This window comes from Polyodon spathula, chromosome 1 (assembly GCF_017654505.1).
Source record: "Polyodon spathula isolate WHYD16114869_AA chromosome 1, ASM1765450v1, whole genome shotgun sequence".
NCBI lineage: Eukaryota > Metazoa > Chordata > Actinopteri > Acipenseriformes > Polyodontidae > Polyodon > Polyodon spathula.
The window spans coordinates 76,630,669-76,649,543 of NC_054534.1; the positions used below are offsets into that span (position 1 = coordinate 76,630,669).

An 18,875-nucleotide genomic window follows, 5' to 3' on the forward strand; every position below is an offset into this window, starting at 1 on the left:
CTTTTGTTTTCGACACCTGCCTAGTAGGTGGGTTACTGTCAGCAAAGCTGATAGCCTATGGAGAACATTTTTGCACTGGAGATAGTGCTGTGTAAAGTGTTCTGGGATTTTTAAAATATTGTTTACAGTTACAATTAAATGTCTAATTTTGTATAGCTGGCAAACAGCAAATAGTTGCTGCAATAAGTGGCTGAGCTCAGAACACCATTAGTTGAATTGGAATAGATTCACAGAGCCATTTTACCCCCAAGTCATCACTGGTAAAATTTTTCAGATAGTTGAAAAACACCTAATAAAGTCACCAAACTACAAATAAACAATTCATAAATGTAATTAATGGGGCTTGTGAGTAGTCTCAGACTGTTTCTTATTTGTTTAAGAGTTGTAAATATATACTTTTTCCTTTCAGACAAAATTGTCATTGATGATGATTTTGATTAAATGGTGTTTCGAATTGTGTCCATTGTCTTTGCACATAACAACATGAAAACTTTGCCTACAGTATTCCCAATCTATCAAGTGATAGAGTGCTATATTATTTAAAGCGAAGGTTCTGCTGACATAAATTATGAATACCTGCATGAGTAACCAAAATAAACTCTAAATTAGAAAAACTGCCAGTACTTGATATATATTTACTTCTTAGTAGGACTGGATTAGAAGGTTCAAAGGTTCGTTTGCTAGCCAGGAATTCCAAGATTGTTTTAAACCTTCGAAAGTTCATCATTAAATGTCACTCACATGCAAAATCCGATAATTTTATTTGTATAATTCATATTACTTAAATGCATATTACTTAAATCTCATCAGTTGAACTCCATCTGTACGCAGACTCATAATCAGTAGGATTTGGGGCCGTGTTCAACTTTTCCTGGTTTTCAGCAGCCTGGTCAGCTCCAATCTAGGATCTCCCTCTTCAACAACGTTCCTCTGCTCTACATGAGCTCTATCATATAGTCTCAGCTGCTTCCATCTGCGGCCTCCGATGGTCAAGAAAGTCCATCAGCTTCCATTGTGACTTATGTCCATAATCTACGATCACAAAATACTTAGCAGCACGACATCCATCTCTTTCTTCAGCGCCTCTAGTCATCTTGCATATCCAAGCACCAGTCACTCGTCAGTGGTTTTCTGCCCACCTGTCAAACCTACTGTCAAGAGCTCACTTACCAGCTTCTCAATACTCTGCCCACTCCCTCAGAATCGGAGGGGCTAAACTGCTGCAAAAGTTAACTTTAGCCAACATCTTTCATTGCCCCCATGAGTCATTCATTGTTGTGGCCTAACTTCTCACAGCGGATGAACTGGAATCAAATCTCCTTCAGGAAAAATGTTTTACTCTTGTGTATACAGTCATAAATACTGTAATCCAAAGAGGCTTTAAAAAAATGTAAGTAAAATGAGATGAAACTGTGAGTCTGTAAGGGATAGAAATGTGTAAACTATTGAGAATTGCAGTAATCAGTTTCATTCTATAGACACTGAATTTTCTTCATCTTTGCATTTTACCACATATTGAAGAATTATTTATTAGCTTTATGTAATTTTGTATTTTCAGGATGTATGTGAGCTTAGCCTTGATAATATTGTAGTTTAATATACAGTAAAATCCCCTCACTAGATTTTAACTTGTCTTTAATGAATGAAACGTGAATTAGGTGTTGAAAAAAAAAAAAACAATTATGAAAGCAGTACTTACCATATGAATTAGAATAAATTAACAATCCTGTGGCGTGGTAAAGCCCCCCAGTGCGTATTTTGTGTTATATGTGGTGTGTTATGATTTATATCTATGTATGTTTTGGTGCACAGAGGGTTATGTAGCACAGGTAATTTAAAAGGTATATTTGTATTTAGGCACATGGATTGCACAGTCACTTCACATGCAGAGTAAAGTGTGTATTTGCATGTGGTCATGGAGATTGCACAAATTAGTTCATGTGAAAACTGTGGCAGGATTCAAGTGAATGATTAATTAGCAAGCGAGCGCAGCTGTAAATAAAAGGAGCATGAATCATTCAGGGTTGGTGTGTTCTGAGGTGGAACGAGAATTGGGAGGTGAAGTGAAATAGCAAAGTGCAATTGCTATTTGTGCTGGATTTATACTAGCGCAACAGTTGTCTATTTCTTGTCTGTTTGTTTTGGCCACTGTATCATTTTATTTCCTGTTTGTTCAGACCTTTCATTTTGTTCATTTATTATTAAAACTTGCACACCAGTGCATTCAACATCAGTACTGTTGTCTGTTTAACTCCATGGTCTGATGTCACCACCAGCCATCTTGGTCACAAATCCTAATTAGAGTAGTGGCATAGTGATGTTACTAACAACATCATCTGTCATAAAAGTGTTGATTAATGTGAAAGGGGAACTTATTCTGGGAAGTTTCCCCCCTATGTATAGAATACATGTGTACATGTAAATAGTGAAATATATAAAAACTTAGGGGTTGGGGATAATCTTGAGAATGACTTGAGAGAATTTTGTAAGTTTAATGACTTGCAAACCCCTATGCTATTATAAATTGTGTCACATATATAGATTGCCTGTATAAAAACACATTCAAGCTACTATAGATTATCTTGACCAAGCATTACCTGCTTGAGTGATTTAATGATGTTTCTTTGCAGACAATCAATTGCAATTTCTTGGCGATTAAAAATGTTATACTTCAATATTGTATTACTGAACATCACATATATGCAAGTTTGCAGGCAGCTGTCCTAAAGCGAGAGAGAAGCAGCATAAAACATGACGGCCTCCCTGCCTCAATAGGAGGCACTGCTGAGCATAGAAGAATGGGTGGAAGAAGGATTTGGATGTTTGCCTTCAAAATGTTAATTAAAGCCAAAAGGCAGGCATCAGCATTATTATTTCTAGTAAATTATCATGGTTTCTAGGATAGAATGGTGCCTAGGACTGCTACCCCTGTGGACTACCCTAGGCACTGTCTTAGAATAGCAATTGCGTGGCACGGAGGCATATACTGTACCTCCCTAAGATAGATATATACAGTAACCAGAGCTGATGTTCCTGTTGGTGCATGCTTGTGGACGTGATTGTGCCCTATTGTTCCTGACTTTTTTAATGAAGTTTACTTTCTGGCCACAGCTGCATCGAAAACCAATTCATAAGCTGTTGCTATGCAAAGACACTGTTCAAAGGTTTGGTAGCCACGGCAGGGGATTTTTCTTGCAATAGACAGGCTGGAGAGGGAGAATCAGTAAGGGAAATGTCAAAACCATCTCTGCAATGGATGCCCCCAGTAAATCTTCCTAGGTTTTTTCTTCTGAACTAAATTATTTTAAAATGCTAGCAGATTTAACCTTTGTAAGAGACGCACACTAAAGCTATAAATTGCTGTAATCCAAAGCTTTAGTTGCCTATATTTGAGATTCGAGATAAATAAATAATACAAACTGCATCATTAGATAATGGTGACCGCTGTGATACCGACAGACCTATTGTATCTGAACCAGGTCTTTAGGCTTATGCAGGGTACAAAAAAAATGCCCTAGCTGCCATTGAGTGTGAAAACAAATTGCCCATTTTTCTTAACTTTGGAGTGGATGATCGCTTCATTTTTTGGATAAACAGTACATTTCCTAAATGTTTACCAACAGCAAAAAAAAAAAAAGAAAAAAATGAATTGGCCCATTATGGTCTTCTAAGTAAAGAATAAGGAAAAGGTAACTGATTTTTAACATACAAGAAATAAACCAATCACGGTACATCTTAGCTGGTGTATAAATGAAATATTGTGCATAGAACACACTGCATAGTGAAGTTAAAAGCAACACTTTTATGTTTAGTAGTAGTTCATGAGAACAGTCTTTGTTTTTTGTGATGCATTGACACATTTTTGGTGACAGTTTATCATCTTGCACAATTTAAGCAGACAGAGTCACCCATCTTGGCTTCACAGTCCTCTTGTCCAATCTGCACAAAATTAAATCTCTTATAATAACAAGAGAAAGTTATCTAATATACCAGTAACAGGATAAGTGGTCAGATCTATACTAGATATACATTACCTGTAGTGCGATGAACTGTAGAAGTTTCAGCATCATTTCCATGAAATGACAAGGTGTAGATAGAAGGCATTAAAAAATGAACTCCGGGACTTGAAGTTTTGAACTGAAAGAAAGGCCATGGTTAGAGCTGCTTTAAATGGGTTTGAACTGCCGTAGTAAACTCAATTAATATATTCTTCTTCTTGTTAAGATTCACTTTAGATATTTTCTCTAAACAAATGTCTTCTCTCTAAGTTCAGTTGATATACCTGGGGCCGGTTTTCCATTTTTTTTATTTTTGGATAACAGTGTTCTGGATTTTGTAATTCTATATTTTGTGATAAAAAAAAAAAAAAAAAAAAAAAAAGATTCATAATTGTAATTATTTGTAATCTGGATAAATGTAATCCAGCAGTGACATTTTCTGAAAAACCTGATCAAAGCGGTCCAAATAAAAGTAATCTTGATCACAAAATATAAGATCACAAAATTATCCAGATTAAAAGTTTTGAAAAACCAGCCCCAGAGTTCAAACATGAAAACATATAATAAATTTGGCATTTCTTACACCCACTGGGGGCTGCAGGGGGGGGGGGGGGTTAATGGTTTGTAGTTCCATACCAACTGAAGAAGGGTGCTTTGATGTGTCAGACTGCCAATTTACTTTCTGAACATGTGTGCCAAAATGAATGCTGAATTACTTCAATATTATGAGCGCAGGGCTGAGTTTGAGTCTGGGTGTGATGCTATTTCTTTGTGAGAGCCCTAATTATATATCGAGCCTATCTGTATGACAGCATAGCTTAACCTTTGCATAATAGTCTCTGCTGTCATGAAATCGGACATGTGAGCAGGGTGATAAAAAGCTTCCTACATGTGGGGGTGTGCTCTCATTATTTGAAGGCCGCATTATGTTTTCTGTGAATAGAAAAGTCAGAATTTGAATTTGTATAGATATAAGTACAAAACCAAATGCCTCACTTGCCAGTTCTACTGTATGATGCCATCATTAATGGCCAAACAAGAGCCTTACAAATGAATAGCCTAAAATTGATCTGATGTATTTAATTTCAATTTGCACTTGAATCTGGACAAAAACAGCAACTCGAGGGTACACAAGTTTGACTAAACAATTAGGCCATGTTGTGTAAGCGTGAATAACTCAAGATCAGGCATTCCTAAGGCATTTCTAAGCAAACGATTTAAAATAGTCTAATGAAAAATGAATGTGAGCTAGCTCTCTATGACATTAAAAATCATTGGTAACATAAACACTTAGGGCATTGAGGCCAGAATAAGGATAACATATCTTAACACAACAAATAAAAACAGAACAAGGTTACGATTATGTTTGTTGTCAGCAACATCAGTATACCCATGATTAGGTCTGGTTGTCATACTCCACCCAGTAAAAAAAAGCTATTGCTTCTTCCAGTGCCTGGTTATACTGTGTGAACGCATTAAGAGGCCTTGCTGCCAACATGACACCTCACAGTGGATATCCATGTATAAGTATTTGAAATACCTGCTACTTTGGCAAATCTGAACTTTGTTATCATGAAAATGAAAATAGAACTGTAGCAGGATAGTGTCAAGAATGAGACTCAGAGGCTAGAAACTGCAGTTAAAGCATGTCTGCACATGTTTATTAGACACAGACAAAACAGGAACAAACAAACAAGGCACAGTGGTCAAAATAAGAGCTTCAAACAAAAGAATGTCCCCTGCTGCTCAGGCTGGACATTACCAAACAACAAACACCAAACAAAGGATTTCTCCTCCCTTATGTACCATGTGGCTGATGCCTAATTAACCATTAATCATCGAATTAAGGCTCCAGCCACATGCCCACATGTATTCAGACAGGAAGGATTTTAACCACCTCCCTGCCAACCCTATACTTACAACACACACACTATTTACAGCAATAGGGCTTCTGCCCTGCCACAAGAATGTTCTGAAAATACTGTATTGGTGTATTACCTATACAGATGTCTTCCTAATTTAGTCTTGATCCATGGCATTCACTCAATACAGAGTGGAGTTTGGCTGCATTTCAATAAAGGGATGCTTATTATAGAAAAAAAAAAACTGATTGATTCACTGTAAATAAAAATGTTTAAAATATTGTGTCAGCATAAACATATTCATCTGATACAGCTTCAGCAACTGTTTGAATTTAGGGCAGTCATTATATTTATAGCCTTATAGCATATTCCAAATTGTTGCACCAGACCCCTAATCATTTTAGCTGTAAACTATGATCCTAGCTTCCGTGCAAAGCACAGTAAATCTGGCCCAAACTATACAACTTCCTGTTTCATGTACTGTACGGAAAGTAAGGTAAGCTATGCATCCAATTTATATGCTTTTTGATATTTGGTCTAAGACAGAGTGTACAAATCGTTTTATGTGTTTGTATTACAAAACAATGAGAATATGCATAATTATTATGCACATTTATAGTGTAACTGCAACCGTAAAAACAAAAACTAGGTTATTTCTGCTTTCTTATTTTCTAATCTTGCAAAATGCTTGATTTAGAGGCCAACTTCATTGCTGTTTTAAATATGGGTATACCAAATAGCAGGTTGTAAATATAAATGAAATGACAACCTTCTGGCAATGGGTTTTTTGTTGTTGTTTTGTTTTTAATTTACTTGATACTACTTTTACTTTGAAAACAACAAGCAAGTTCAGTCCCTGTGTGCTAGTCCTTCACTTTCACTATGCCCGTCCCATCTTAGTTCCCAATGGGTTCTGAATTCTTGGTGTCTCACTGACCAATGCAAGTGCCAATCATATTTTGTCAACTCATAACCCAAAATAAGATCATATTTAGGACATTTCAGAGGTATGTATCAACTGGAAAGTGTCATACAGCTTTGTGTGTTTATGCGATTTAGAAATACAGTAGCAGTAGCAGCCTCCACAATCAATCAGCATATTCATGAAGCACCAACTGACTCCCACAAACTTAGTCCTGGAGCCATATTATCGCACACCACCACAAATGACTAGGTACCTCAGATGACTTTTTCAGATGCCAAAGGTCCTTTCAATCACAGACTGACCTGACACTGAGAGACTGATGTGACATGACTCAGTACAATCGATTGCCTTCAGGAAATGTTGCAAGCAGGAAGAAACCATGCTCTAGTCAGCTGCCTGACATTGGGAGTTACAACTGCGCACCTGCTGTTCTTTTCAATTTCTTTTATACTATATATATATATATATATATATATATATATATATATATATATATATATATATATTATATATATATATATATATATATAATATATATATAAGTAAAGGTAAATACTGCCTATGGAAAACAGTGTAAAAAGGCTACAGCACTATTTATTAATGAACTGGTGTTTGATATCAATTTTATTCACTGACACTACTTTCTCTCTGAATGTGCATGTCAAATATGGCCATTAGACAGCCATTAGTTATAGGACAGTTTTAACAGTTGTCAAGGGAACAGACTGCATATATGGAAAATTAGTTGAAGTAGAGTAGTCTACACTACACCCCAGGGGTATACTAAAAATATTGCAGCCCTAGAGCCAGATTATTGCACCAATCATACTGTACATGTGGCAGTAACAATTGGAATGACTGGAGTCCACCACTACATTGCTAAATTTCTTTGCTGGTTATTTGCTATAGAAAATGTTAGTTTTCTAGGACAGTAAGGCCAAAAAATAACAACACCCCCTACACACACATATATTGCAGATCTACAGTATTGTAATATCAGAATTTGAAAAATGCAGTTTTTTTCATTTTATTCAGATTTTACGATGGAGTGTTTGACATGTTATTGATGATACAGGACAGATCTTCCAGCTTTATCATGCCCTATGGATTAATAAGACATAACAGTGAAGTGAAGTTTGTGAAGTCAGAACATGGCTTTTTTTGGCTGGTCTAGCTAAAAATGTGACTATGCGAGGGAGGGAAGAATATCTATATTAATTCCATACACTCAGTTTAAATGTTTTGTTATTCACTACATGTTTAAACTAAACTTAAAAGATATCAGCAACTAAATTCTAATTACATGACTTCTGAAGTTTCCTGGGTTTGCTTTCTCTTTGAATTTCAAGTGTCAAAGATGCAGTTTAGTTTTACTGCAGTTTGTGTACATGTTTACAAATATTTACTAGGATGTACAGCAATGTTGAGGAGAAATGGAATTTAGAAAGGAGAGAATATTCAACTGTGAAGTAACAAAACCCATGAACCAATCAGAGTCAGTCCCATAGTCATTAAGCTGTGGTCTGATTTGATGCAGGCAAGAGGCATTGAAGACAGATTAGCTAAAACAGCATAAATCCTGTGTGACAGACAGAGACATACTTTCTGTAAAATGTCAGTAAGTTGCTCTAAACATTTTATTTTTAAACAATTAAATGTGTTTTGTAGATTTTATTCAGAAATGTACAACACTTTTAAACTACATGAGCTGTACAGTATCATAGACATTTTATTTTTGTAAATGCTTATCTTGCTTGTTTGGGAACTGTGAGCTTGTTCAGGCATGAGACGACATAATGCTTACCTTCTTTGTGCCAGCAGCAAGCTGAAATATTCACAAGGTGAGCGCTAGCTTCATTAAAAAAGACACCCCACTCTATGGACCTATTACACTACATTACCCTCTCTATACTGGTTGGGATCCAGGTCTTTACGACAGTCGTGGCTGGGCAGAGCCTTCACGGCACCGTCTGAAGTTGAAGGTTCTGCAGTCGTCATCCTGAGGAACGGACGCTCTCTTGCTTGATGGAAACAAAGTCCCCCTCTGTGCAGCATAGCACTATTTTGCAGTACACAAAATCTGGCTATGGTTGCCTCACTAAAATGTTGCTTCATTGCATTATATAGGAGGCTGTGTAGTCCAGTGGTTAACGAAGCAGGCTTATAACCAGCAAATTCCTGGTTCAAATCCCAGCTCAGTCACTTTGTCATTGTGTGACTCTAAGCAAGTCACTTAACCTCCTTGTGCTCTGTCTTTTGGGTGAGATGTTGTAAGTGACTCTGCAGCTGATGCATACTTCACACACCCTAGTCTTGTATCTTGTAAAGCACTTTGTGATGGTGGCCCAATATGAAAGGTGCTATATAAAGATTATTATTAAAAATCTACTACTAATGCTATAAGGTGTACTGGATCCCAAAAGGAAAACATTTGAAAGAAAAGGAATCTGGATAATTCATTCATGTTCACATTACGGAACAATGACCAGTTTATCAGTAAAAAAGGACATCACTTTTTGAAGACACAGATTACAATGTTGGAAAAATGATCATACTGCTATTTAAAATAGGTTTCAGAAATGATTACAGAACAGTGATAGTTATCTTAAAGCCTAAAAAAATCATTTGAAACAACAGCATGGCTGTAGAAATAGTTTGGAAGGTCTGTTTTAGGAGAAGACTCTAATGATGTGGTGTTGTATTATTTGTTTTTGCCATAACTCAATCCCAGTTTCACTCATGATTAATAAAGAATGAGGGAGGCAGGGTTAATCTGTTACTAGCTCTATTTTGGCCTTGTACTGTATGATATGAGGCTCAAATTAGGTTTTTAAAGCTCTAATAATCAATCACAGTCCCCATGCGACCGTTTACACTGTTTTACTTGGAGCATGTACAGAACATATTTTTCTTTGGTCGCTTTTGTAGAGCAATATTTATTTTTTATTCAAATAACATATTGTAGGCCAGCAAAGTTATTGTCGGTTCTTTAATTGCTTAAATGAAAATTCAAGCCAAAGTTCCAATGTATTTTTTTTTAATTTTTCCAGGCACATGTTTTTAAATACAGAGATAAAGATAAGGAACTAAACTCACGGTTTCACTCTCAAGCCTCTCTCACTCTACCTAAACTAAAGAACACAACTAGATCTTCTAGGCTACAACGTCATAGAACTTGCAGGTCATATTAAAGCTGTCATATTATTAAAGCTGTAGTGCAAAAAATAGCATCTTCAGTACTACTTGGCTATATCCAGAATAATAATTGTAAAATCGCATTATCTTTTACTTACATAATAAGGTATGTTTAGTAACCTGGCCTAACATTACAGTATAATTAATTAAGTTGTAATGAGTAAATAGTGCTCTGTTTATTGTTTTAACTAATACATGTCCTAGCTAAAATCTGCTTGTACTGTTATAAGTTTTTCTCAGATGTTGGATTTATAGTGTCCTGTGTAAATTAGGCTGTTCAGTTTCACACAAAGTGTTTTGTTTTCTAATCTCCAAAATGCTGAGCTTCCTTTTTTGATCCAGTCAATCAATGTTAATACCAAATGACTGGTGTGCACACATTTATAAAATGAGGATTATTACACTAGATAACAAGAAAGAAAAGGCTCAAGAAATAGTGGGAAAAAAAGCTTTTGGATTTTTATTTTTTTGTGCAGCTAGTGAACTGATATGTGAACAAGAAATCTGTTTTACATTGTTTTTACTGAGGTATGAGTGGTACAATCATAGTGCATGAGACCACAGTAAAGCTCAGGTACAGTTTGGTACATTACAGAAATGTGGTGAAGCATGGTAAATACATTGTATGCCAAAGTAAATAAAACAATGACTATGCAGATCTCTAGTATTTTTAAAAGGGTATTAACTAAACTGAATTGTACTACTTGGAAACTACAATGATGACATGGGGCTTTGTTTGACAACCTAAGCTGCTACAAATGTGTTGTGCTGGTTGTTGTAGCTGTACCCCAGTCCCTTGTGTGAGTTAGCACTGGATAAACAGTTTAGCCCAATTTGAACTATTGTATTGGGTGAGCCAAAATAAGAACATTATAGTGTAAATGTTCAAGATAACAAAAAACTGCATTATTATTATTATTATTATTATTATTATTATTATTATTCATTTATTTTGGTTTTTCCAGAGGCACAGAAATAATGTATTTTTTGGGCTGTATCAGGTGAGCACACTCACATGTAGTGAAGTGCTGGCTTCAGTAAATTGCTAGATACATTTTAATTAAATGTTCTTGTGGTCCTGTATATAAGGTTATTGCAAATCATAGCTAACACACTTTATTTCTTCTGACATACTTCATTGACATTTTAATGATTATCATAATCTTTATGAACCTTTCAGTAATAAAATACAGAAATTCACCATAAAAATAATTGGACTATTGCCAGCCCAACACTTTGCCAATTCTTGATTAATTAGAAATAAACAAATTGGAGCCAGAGCAGAATCTTTGAGACTAATACAATTATGTAAACTGTTTGGGCAATAGTGGTGCTAAAATGTAAAATAAACCAGACTTTTGATTTCATGTCACCAAGAGAAATTTTTCTTACATTATTCTTCTATCCAATATTATTATAGGAAACCTAAGGCATTTGGCATAGTTAATGGGGCATATGGACTGTGTGTAGAACCTTTGTGCACAACAGGGAATTGTTTCCATGTAAGTTCAATAACTGGAAGTGGAATACACACAACCTTATTAGAGGTGAACTCCACTCCTACAGTCACATAGCATTTCATTAAACCCAGGGGGGTTATGTTACATAAGTGTACTGCCATTACAACCCCTCTACTGTGGGTTAATTCATTACCTTTTATTAAACAATTGTATTGTGTTTCTGCAGTGATATAGTGGAGTGCATGAATGTAATACTCAAATTATCATAACAGTTCTAATTACCCAGGAAAATAGATATTGGAAAGATGACCTCTGTGCTGATGTATCTTTTCATTTAATGGCATTTTGTGCTTGTATGTCATGTTCTATTTTAGAAGTCATTTCAGTTGGAATATCACTTCCATTACCAACCTGTTGACTGTTACTGATTTACTTTGGATATTATGCATAGTATTTCGTTTGCTGTTAGATTTTGAAATATAATACTGAGTGGTTTCTTCCTAGTCTGTTACAGTATATTTCTTTATTAACTACTTGGGGCATATTAGGGTCCTAGAATTGTTCTATTACTATGGCTGCACTACTACTACGATTACTACTACTATTAGTCTCACAAAATCACAGGCTTATTTTACTTCATCGTTTTTTTAAATTTGTATTATATCTATTGTATATATTTTATATATGTTTTAATGTAAGATTGCGTAAGCAAGTGATTGTGTAGGTACTACCCCCTAAAACCTGCTGAGATGAGATTTGACATGTCCAAGCTGTCCCAATGAGTATTTTTAAATAAATAAATGGTCCTGAAAGAAGATTACAAAAAACAGTGGGCTCTATTCAACTAGATCTAAACAATGGCAGATTGAAATGCTGTCGGTGCCTAAATTATTAAAATCAGACTCTCCCTAAAGTGAGCGTTACACTGGACTGGTCATAATGCTTGCCTACTAAACAAGGAAGAAAGAAAAGTGGCCTTGAATACAGTATATTACAATGGTGTGTATTTATAATAGTTTTTTTAAACTCATGTTTCTCAAAAAAAAGTATAATTCACAATAATTAATCTAAAATAGAATATGTGTTATGTCTTTAATGTCTTTACTGACAGTGTCTTTAATGGGGTTGATTACATGGATTAGTGTTGCTTGCGGTCACCAGTTTTTTAAAGGGATCCTTTTGTGACCCTTGGGAAAGTTCAGGCCAGATCAGCCACTGGGATCACAATTAAGCACTCAGCTCTGCAGACAGCTGAATAGCAGGAGATGACAAATCAGTGAAAATCACGACACAGCATGCAAACACCAATAATTTCATTGTTACCAGTAAAAGTGACCCACCTGCTTGGTGGGATCATGATCTGGTTTGGATCCCAGACCAACCTCTACCAAGAATAGTCTCTCAGATGAAGCAAGTTAATAATCTTTCCATTTTATTGTTTTTTCAATTAATTTACGATAATGTTGTTTGCAATAGATTGCCCAATTTTGTTTGGTCTGCGTTTTACACACACACACACACACACACTTTACTATGCTTTTACCATAGTGCACCATAGCATAAAAACACGAGAATGTTTAAAATGTACAAAGTAAATGCAAGCCCCAAGGATTAAATGCCGAAATACAGTCATCATGCCTTCAGTCCATGAAACAATTGCATTAATTTTTCCTTCAGTCAATCTGCAAGTTTGATTTTGCGGCGTTATGATTACATTGCTCTGTGGGGCTCTGCTCAAAATGGAAAGCCATCTGGACATGTTATTAGGTTGGATTTGGGGATTAAAAACGGTGGCTTACGAGCAGATCCCTCATCATTCAGTGTGTCAGCGCATTCAACAGAGCAGGCAGGGCCTCCACAAGAATGAGCTTTGATTGGTTATCAAGGTTGATCTGGAACTGATGCAGTATTTTTATAATTACAATTCACAAAAGAACCACATTGTAATTAACAGCACCCTCCTGTTCAAATTCATTTTGACCTATCTGCCTTCTGCCCTTGCCAATTATTATACCAGTGACACAAATAATAGCAGTACTGTACATGAATATTAACTATTTAGACATAGTACTGTGAAGAACAGTACACATGATAAAGCTACAGTGTAATAATAGCTTTATGTTTATATATCACCTTTCATAGTGTTTAACCAAAAGCTTTACAGAGATAGGCTGTGAACTGCGCATTACATGCAGAGTATCTTACAATAGGACATTGATTTAACATCTCATCCGCAGGATGGAGCACAAGGAGGTTAAGTGACTTGCTCAGAGTTACACAGTGTGTCAAGGGCAAAGGTGCAGTTTGAACCAGTGACTTTCAGGTTATAAGCCCTGGACTTTAACCACTGGACCACACTACCTCCTAATGGGTAACATTTATCATGATCTTTTCACTTCCAATTTGCATAGTATGTCTCTAATTTTACATCTTCAACCAATTAAAAAATATAATTATTTACATATTTAAAATTATAATTTAATTATATAAATTATAATATTACAATAATAATTATATTATATGTTATATTATATATATATATAATATAATTATTATATATATATATATATATATATTTATATATTGGGTATTATATATATGCATATAGTATATATATAATATATATAATACCCAGGAGCTCGATTTATACATTTCCTATCAGTAAATTATTGTAAAAACAATTGTCATAGCCCAGTACCTTTTTTACTGCTGAAGTGTTTCTGATTATGGCTCTCTTCTGACATCTATTGGTCAGTTGACATATACTGTATGTGCCGTGCTACACTGCTCCTGCATAGTCATCGGTGAACAACAGAGACTGCTTGATACAGTTTCATTACAACAGCAATCAAAATGGATTTTGTTTTTAAAATGCACAATGTCAAAAACATGTATTATTAATATTAGTATTAATACTACTAATAATTTATTCATTTTTGTACTGTATTAAAATATTTTATTTTTAGCCTATTTAAGACAATTGAGTCCTCATCTATGAAAGGGCAGTAAGCATTGTGGTGCACCATAATTGCAGTAATTGTGCATGTTCATGATTTCAGTATTTACTATTGCAATTGTATTCATTATCGCGTGAAATATTGGGCATATTATGGCACACATTGATTTTATTGTTCTATATTATGGTAATCAGAATGGATGTGAGGTGTATGGTAATAATTGATCATGTGTTTAAATGAGGCACTCCGCTTTGAATAATAAGGTTAACTTTATTCACCCTGTATTTACTAAAGGGCGATAATCATAGTGTGCACCTTAAAGTGAACTATAATTAGCATGATTGGAAACCAGGCTTTAACCACTGATTAACAGCAGTGAAAATGACTTGTAAATAACAGGCTATAATGAACGTGAATAAACGTGAATTAATGTAATTCTATTAGTAAATGGGACAGTACATTTAGGTTGTAGTTAGATTGACATTAGGTTCACTACTTAATGTGCACATTACAGGTACATTTAATGCCCTTTCTTAAATGAGGCTCTTGGTATATACTAGTTTAGGTTTTTTTTTTGTGAATTGCTTGACAATTTCTGTTTTAACAGGAGTATCAACACATTAACAGCAGTATCATGATACTGTTGAACCCAGGCTTTTCTGTGGTCAGATTTCACCACTAGGTGGAGTGATTGTTATAGTCATTGCAAAATAATACTGTATAATAATCTTTATATAGCACCTTTCATAGTGGCCCACCATCACAAAGCGCTTCACAAGATACAGGACCAGGGTGTGTGAACTATGCATCAGCTGCAGAGTCACTTACAAGAACATCTCACCTAAAAGACAGAGCACAAGGAGGTTAAGTGACTTGCTCAGGGTCACACAGTGAGTCAATGTCTGAGCTGGGATTTGACCTGGGTACTGCTTGGTTACAAGGCCTGTTTCTTTAACCACTGGACCACACAGCCTCTTATAATGCAATGTCTGTGATGGATTGGATCACTTTCAAGACAGGAGTGATTTACTGATACTTTTCCATTAGTCTTTCCATTTAGACTTTTATGAAAATTGTTGTGTGCAAACAAGCATTTGTTCCTGACCTCAGAGAATTCAGGAGTTACAGTAAAATAAATAACAAAATAGAATATTGCGTGAAAGGCAACATTTGGCAATGTAGATATATATGTGTGTGTGTGTGTGTGTGTGTGTGTGTGTGTGTGTGTGTGTGTGATAGACTAAATGCAATGCATATTATTTTTGTGGCCTGATAATTTATGTTGATTACATCACTTTTAATAGAGAGATGACTTAAGTCAGACAGTTTAAGCAGCAGGAGCAGCAATGATAGACGACACAAAATGTAATCCTCAGGAGAGTATCAGTGTGTATAGTGATTTGAGAACATGTCTCGGGCAGAGCCACCAGACAGAAAAACAGGCCGACACCCCTTCTATAGCAGCTGTGATAAATGTAATGCTGGTAGCAAGTGACATATGTACAGCCCTGGAGACTGAAGCCTTGTGTGTATCTACAAAGCAGGTAGAATACAGACAGTAGATAGTCAAGCATTTGGATCTGAAACAAAAGGTTAATACAAGTCACCTCTTTACAGAAACACAGATCCCACAAACTGCGCATTTTTGTTGGCAGACCTTATCACACTAATTTCTGTTTTTGTGTTTTGAAAGCAGCACCTTACTTTTTTGTAGACTTATATACTGGCCCCTACATTGAGTGCAATTCAGTTTAGATTTATTACAGGGATTTTAAGGCATGCTGTACATACAAAAGCAGAATAGGAAGTGCACTGTTTGGGAAGGCAAATTCAGCTGAATACTCTGCAGTCTTCATTCACTGCTGCATTTTTACTATAAAGCAGCATTGCTTTTCAGGACTTCTTATCTCAATCTGAAGCCCACACTCTATATGAGTAGCTTCTACTCCAGCATACCAGTCACCCACGTCTAAATTCACATAATTACAAAATTATATAGTACCCTGTGGCAAAGTGGTTAGTAGTGCGCAGGTGTAGAGGTGATGCAATGCTCTAATAATAACAAATAAACAGAATTCACGGTGCAAGCAGTTCTTTTATTTTCTGTTTCACAGTTTGGCACCGTTCAATAATAGCGCTGGCAACTACACACCAATGTGTAGTTTGCTTAGCAAAATAATAGGAAATAATGCTGACTTGACAGTAACAGCTCCTGGGCACACTGTTCCCTTCATACAGCGCCCTCACAGGTCGGGAGGGAAATTGTTGACTAGGATTTAGTCGCTGTCTGTCACATACCCATGCATAATTCCACAAAAGTGGAGATTAACTCATTTAAGTTTATGTCTGTGTGACTCTTAATATTATTTCCGTTGTCTTCTGCAAACATATGACAGTGGGAGGCCTGATTGCAACAGAAACTTGAATTGCCAAGTGTAGGATGTTCGTTCACCTCTTTCCTTCACAACAGATGCAGCACTAGATACAGTAGCTACTCTACATGTTGCCATAGAAACAGACCTTGCACTGCTAAATGCAGTTGAAGCAAAGTGTGAAAATGACATGTTCTGTATAATGGGCAAACTGATATGTCTGGACACTAAATTATTATTTTTTAACTCCTTTATTTTTAAGGTTTTGAGATCTCTTTCATGTAATGCTCCCCACAATTAACTAATATCTGTAAATGTTAATAGAGAGAAGGTCATTGCTTTCAACACTCTACCCCTGAAGTTATGTGTGGTGTTTTTATAGCTCTTCTAATTTTCTCAGACAACTTTGAAAGGATATTGAAAACTTTCACAAAGTACTTGAAACTGTCTATCCAAAATCTCAATTCTCAATTGCCTAGCGGCCAGGCAATTATTTTCCACTGTGGCCTATGCAAGCTTAAGAGCAATGCAAATTACTTAACACACACAAATAAGTAGCTGTAATCATTGTAATGAGAGTCGCAATAGCAGCAGCACTTACAGCCAAGAGGTGAGGTGAATTAGGAGTACAGAGAGCAGTAGGCGCTGTATGACATTTTACAAACCTTTTTGGTTCATACGTGAGGGCAACCCCACTATAGTCCAGGCAGCGATAAAGACGCTCCAGGATGCCAAAAGTTCTCTTGATGACATGTCACGTTGCTACATGGGCATGGTTGTAGCGAATTTCAGCTTCGGATTTCTACATTGCTCAATAGTGTCATCACCCAGGGTCGCAGGCCATAGCCACTATCTCCTAACATAGACAATGGTGTCTTATTATGTTATAATTAGGGACAATGCGAAAATGACATTTTTGGGGAGTCCATTGCTAAATCCTTACATTGTAATGTATTCCAGATCCCTGCCCAATTGCGTGCCCTTTTCTTCTTTTGAAACATGTCAACACCATTTAAATAGATTAATGATGGCAAAGTACTAATTTGATAGCGGGTGCAGAGCGACAGGTGAAACCCATTCTTTACATACACCGCATTTTTAATGACCGCTAAAGTCCCACTTTACGCCAGCTAAACACGTTTTTTTGGCAGCAATATCGTGTTTTGCAGCCACAAATCATTATGCACATATCCTTATGGATTGTCCCCTAAATACTATTTTTGACTGTTTAGAACATAAGTTACCATAATCCTTAAAAAAAGGCTGTACCAGGTTTTTGACATTTGCATACAGTCTGAAGTAGTTAGATTTGAATTGCCCTTGGGCTGTTATTATATAATCTTTCACATAAAGTGCTTTGCTGGGATAATTAACACTGTATGACCCAAAAATGAAATATACAATCCACCAAAAAAAAATGGCAACATTTGAAAAAACAATCACATGCAAAAAAGAAAGAAAGAAAGACAACATATTTGTGAGTGATGGCATGCAGAATTTTTTTTTCTGCTCTGAAATGGTGTTGCAATGAAAGTCACTGTGCACTTACCAATAATTTATAGTACTTCCCAGCCTTTCTGTTCCAACAGACACATGGCATACAGTACATAACGTGCAAAGGGTAGACGTTTCATTAAGACTCAATTTATGTAAAACTAAAAAAGTTTTTTGTTGTTAGCAATATGCATAAACATGTATTACTCCACATACTATGATTATAGGTCACATTACCACCTTTTTAAGGTACTGAAACCTAATTGACTGAGTTATAAAATCCTTAACTCGGATTAAACTTTGCACGAGCCTCAGTTAGGAGATTCTAATCAACGTGCTGTTGATATTGGCTATGGTGACCTACTTTAACACGTTACTGACACCTGTAGTGTGTCCTGAATATATACCTTATGTTACCTAGCTTGTTTACTGGTTGACCTCGTCAGATTTAGTTCAGATGCATACAAACTGAAAAAGGAGAATTATGATGGACTTGTTTTACTGTTACATATTATGTATACTTGTAGTGCTAGATTTTTGCAAGGTCTCTGGAAAAAAAAAAAACACCTCTTACCACCCATCATGGGAGTCTGTCTGAGACATTCTGTTACT

The 18,875-nt window shown here is 35.9% G+C and overlaps 1 protein-coding gene across 9 annotated transcripts in view; it reads left to right on the top strand.

Moving 5' to 3' along the window:
* The window catches only part of LOC121322510 (ankyrin-2-like), a 227,241-nt gene that overhangs the window by 65,558 nt on the left and 142,808 nt on the right, over nucleotides 1-18,875 (top strand). The gene's annotated exons all lie outside the window — the stretch shown is intronic.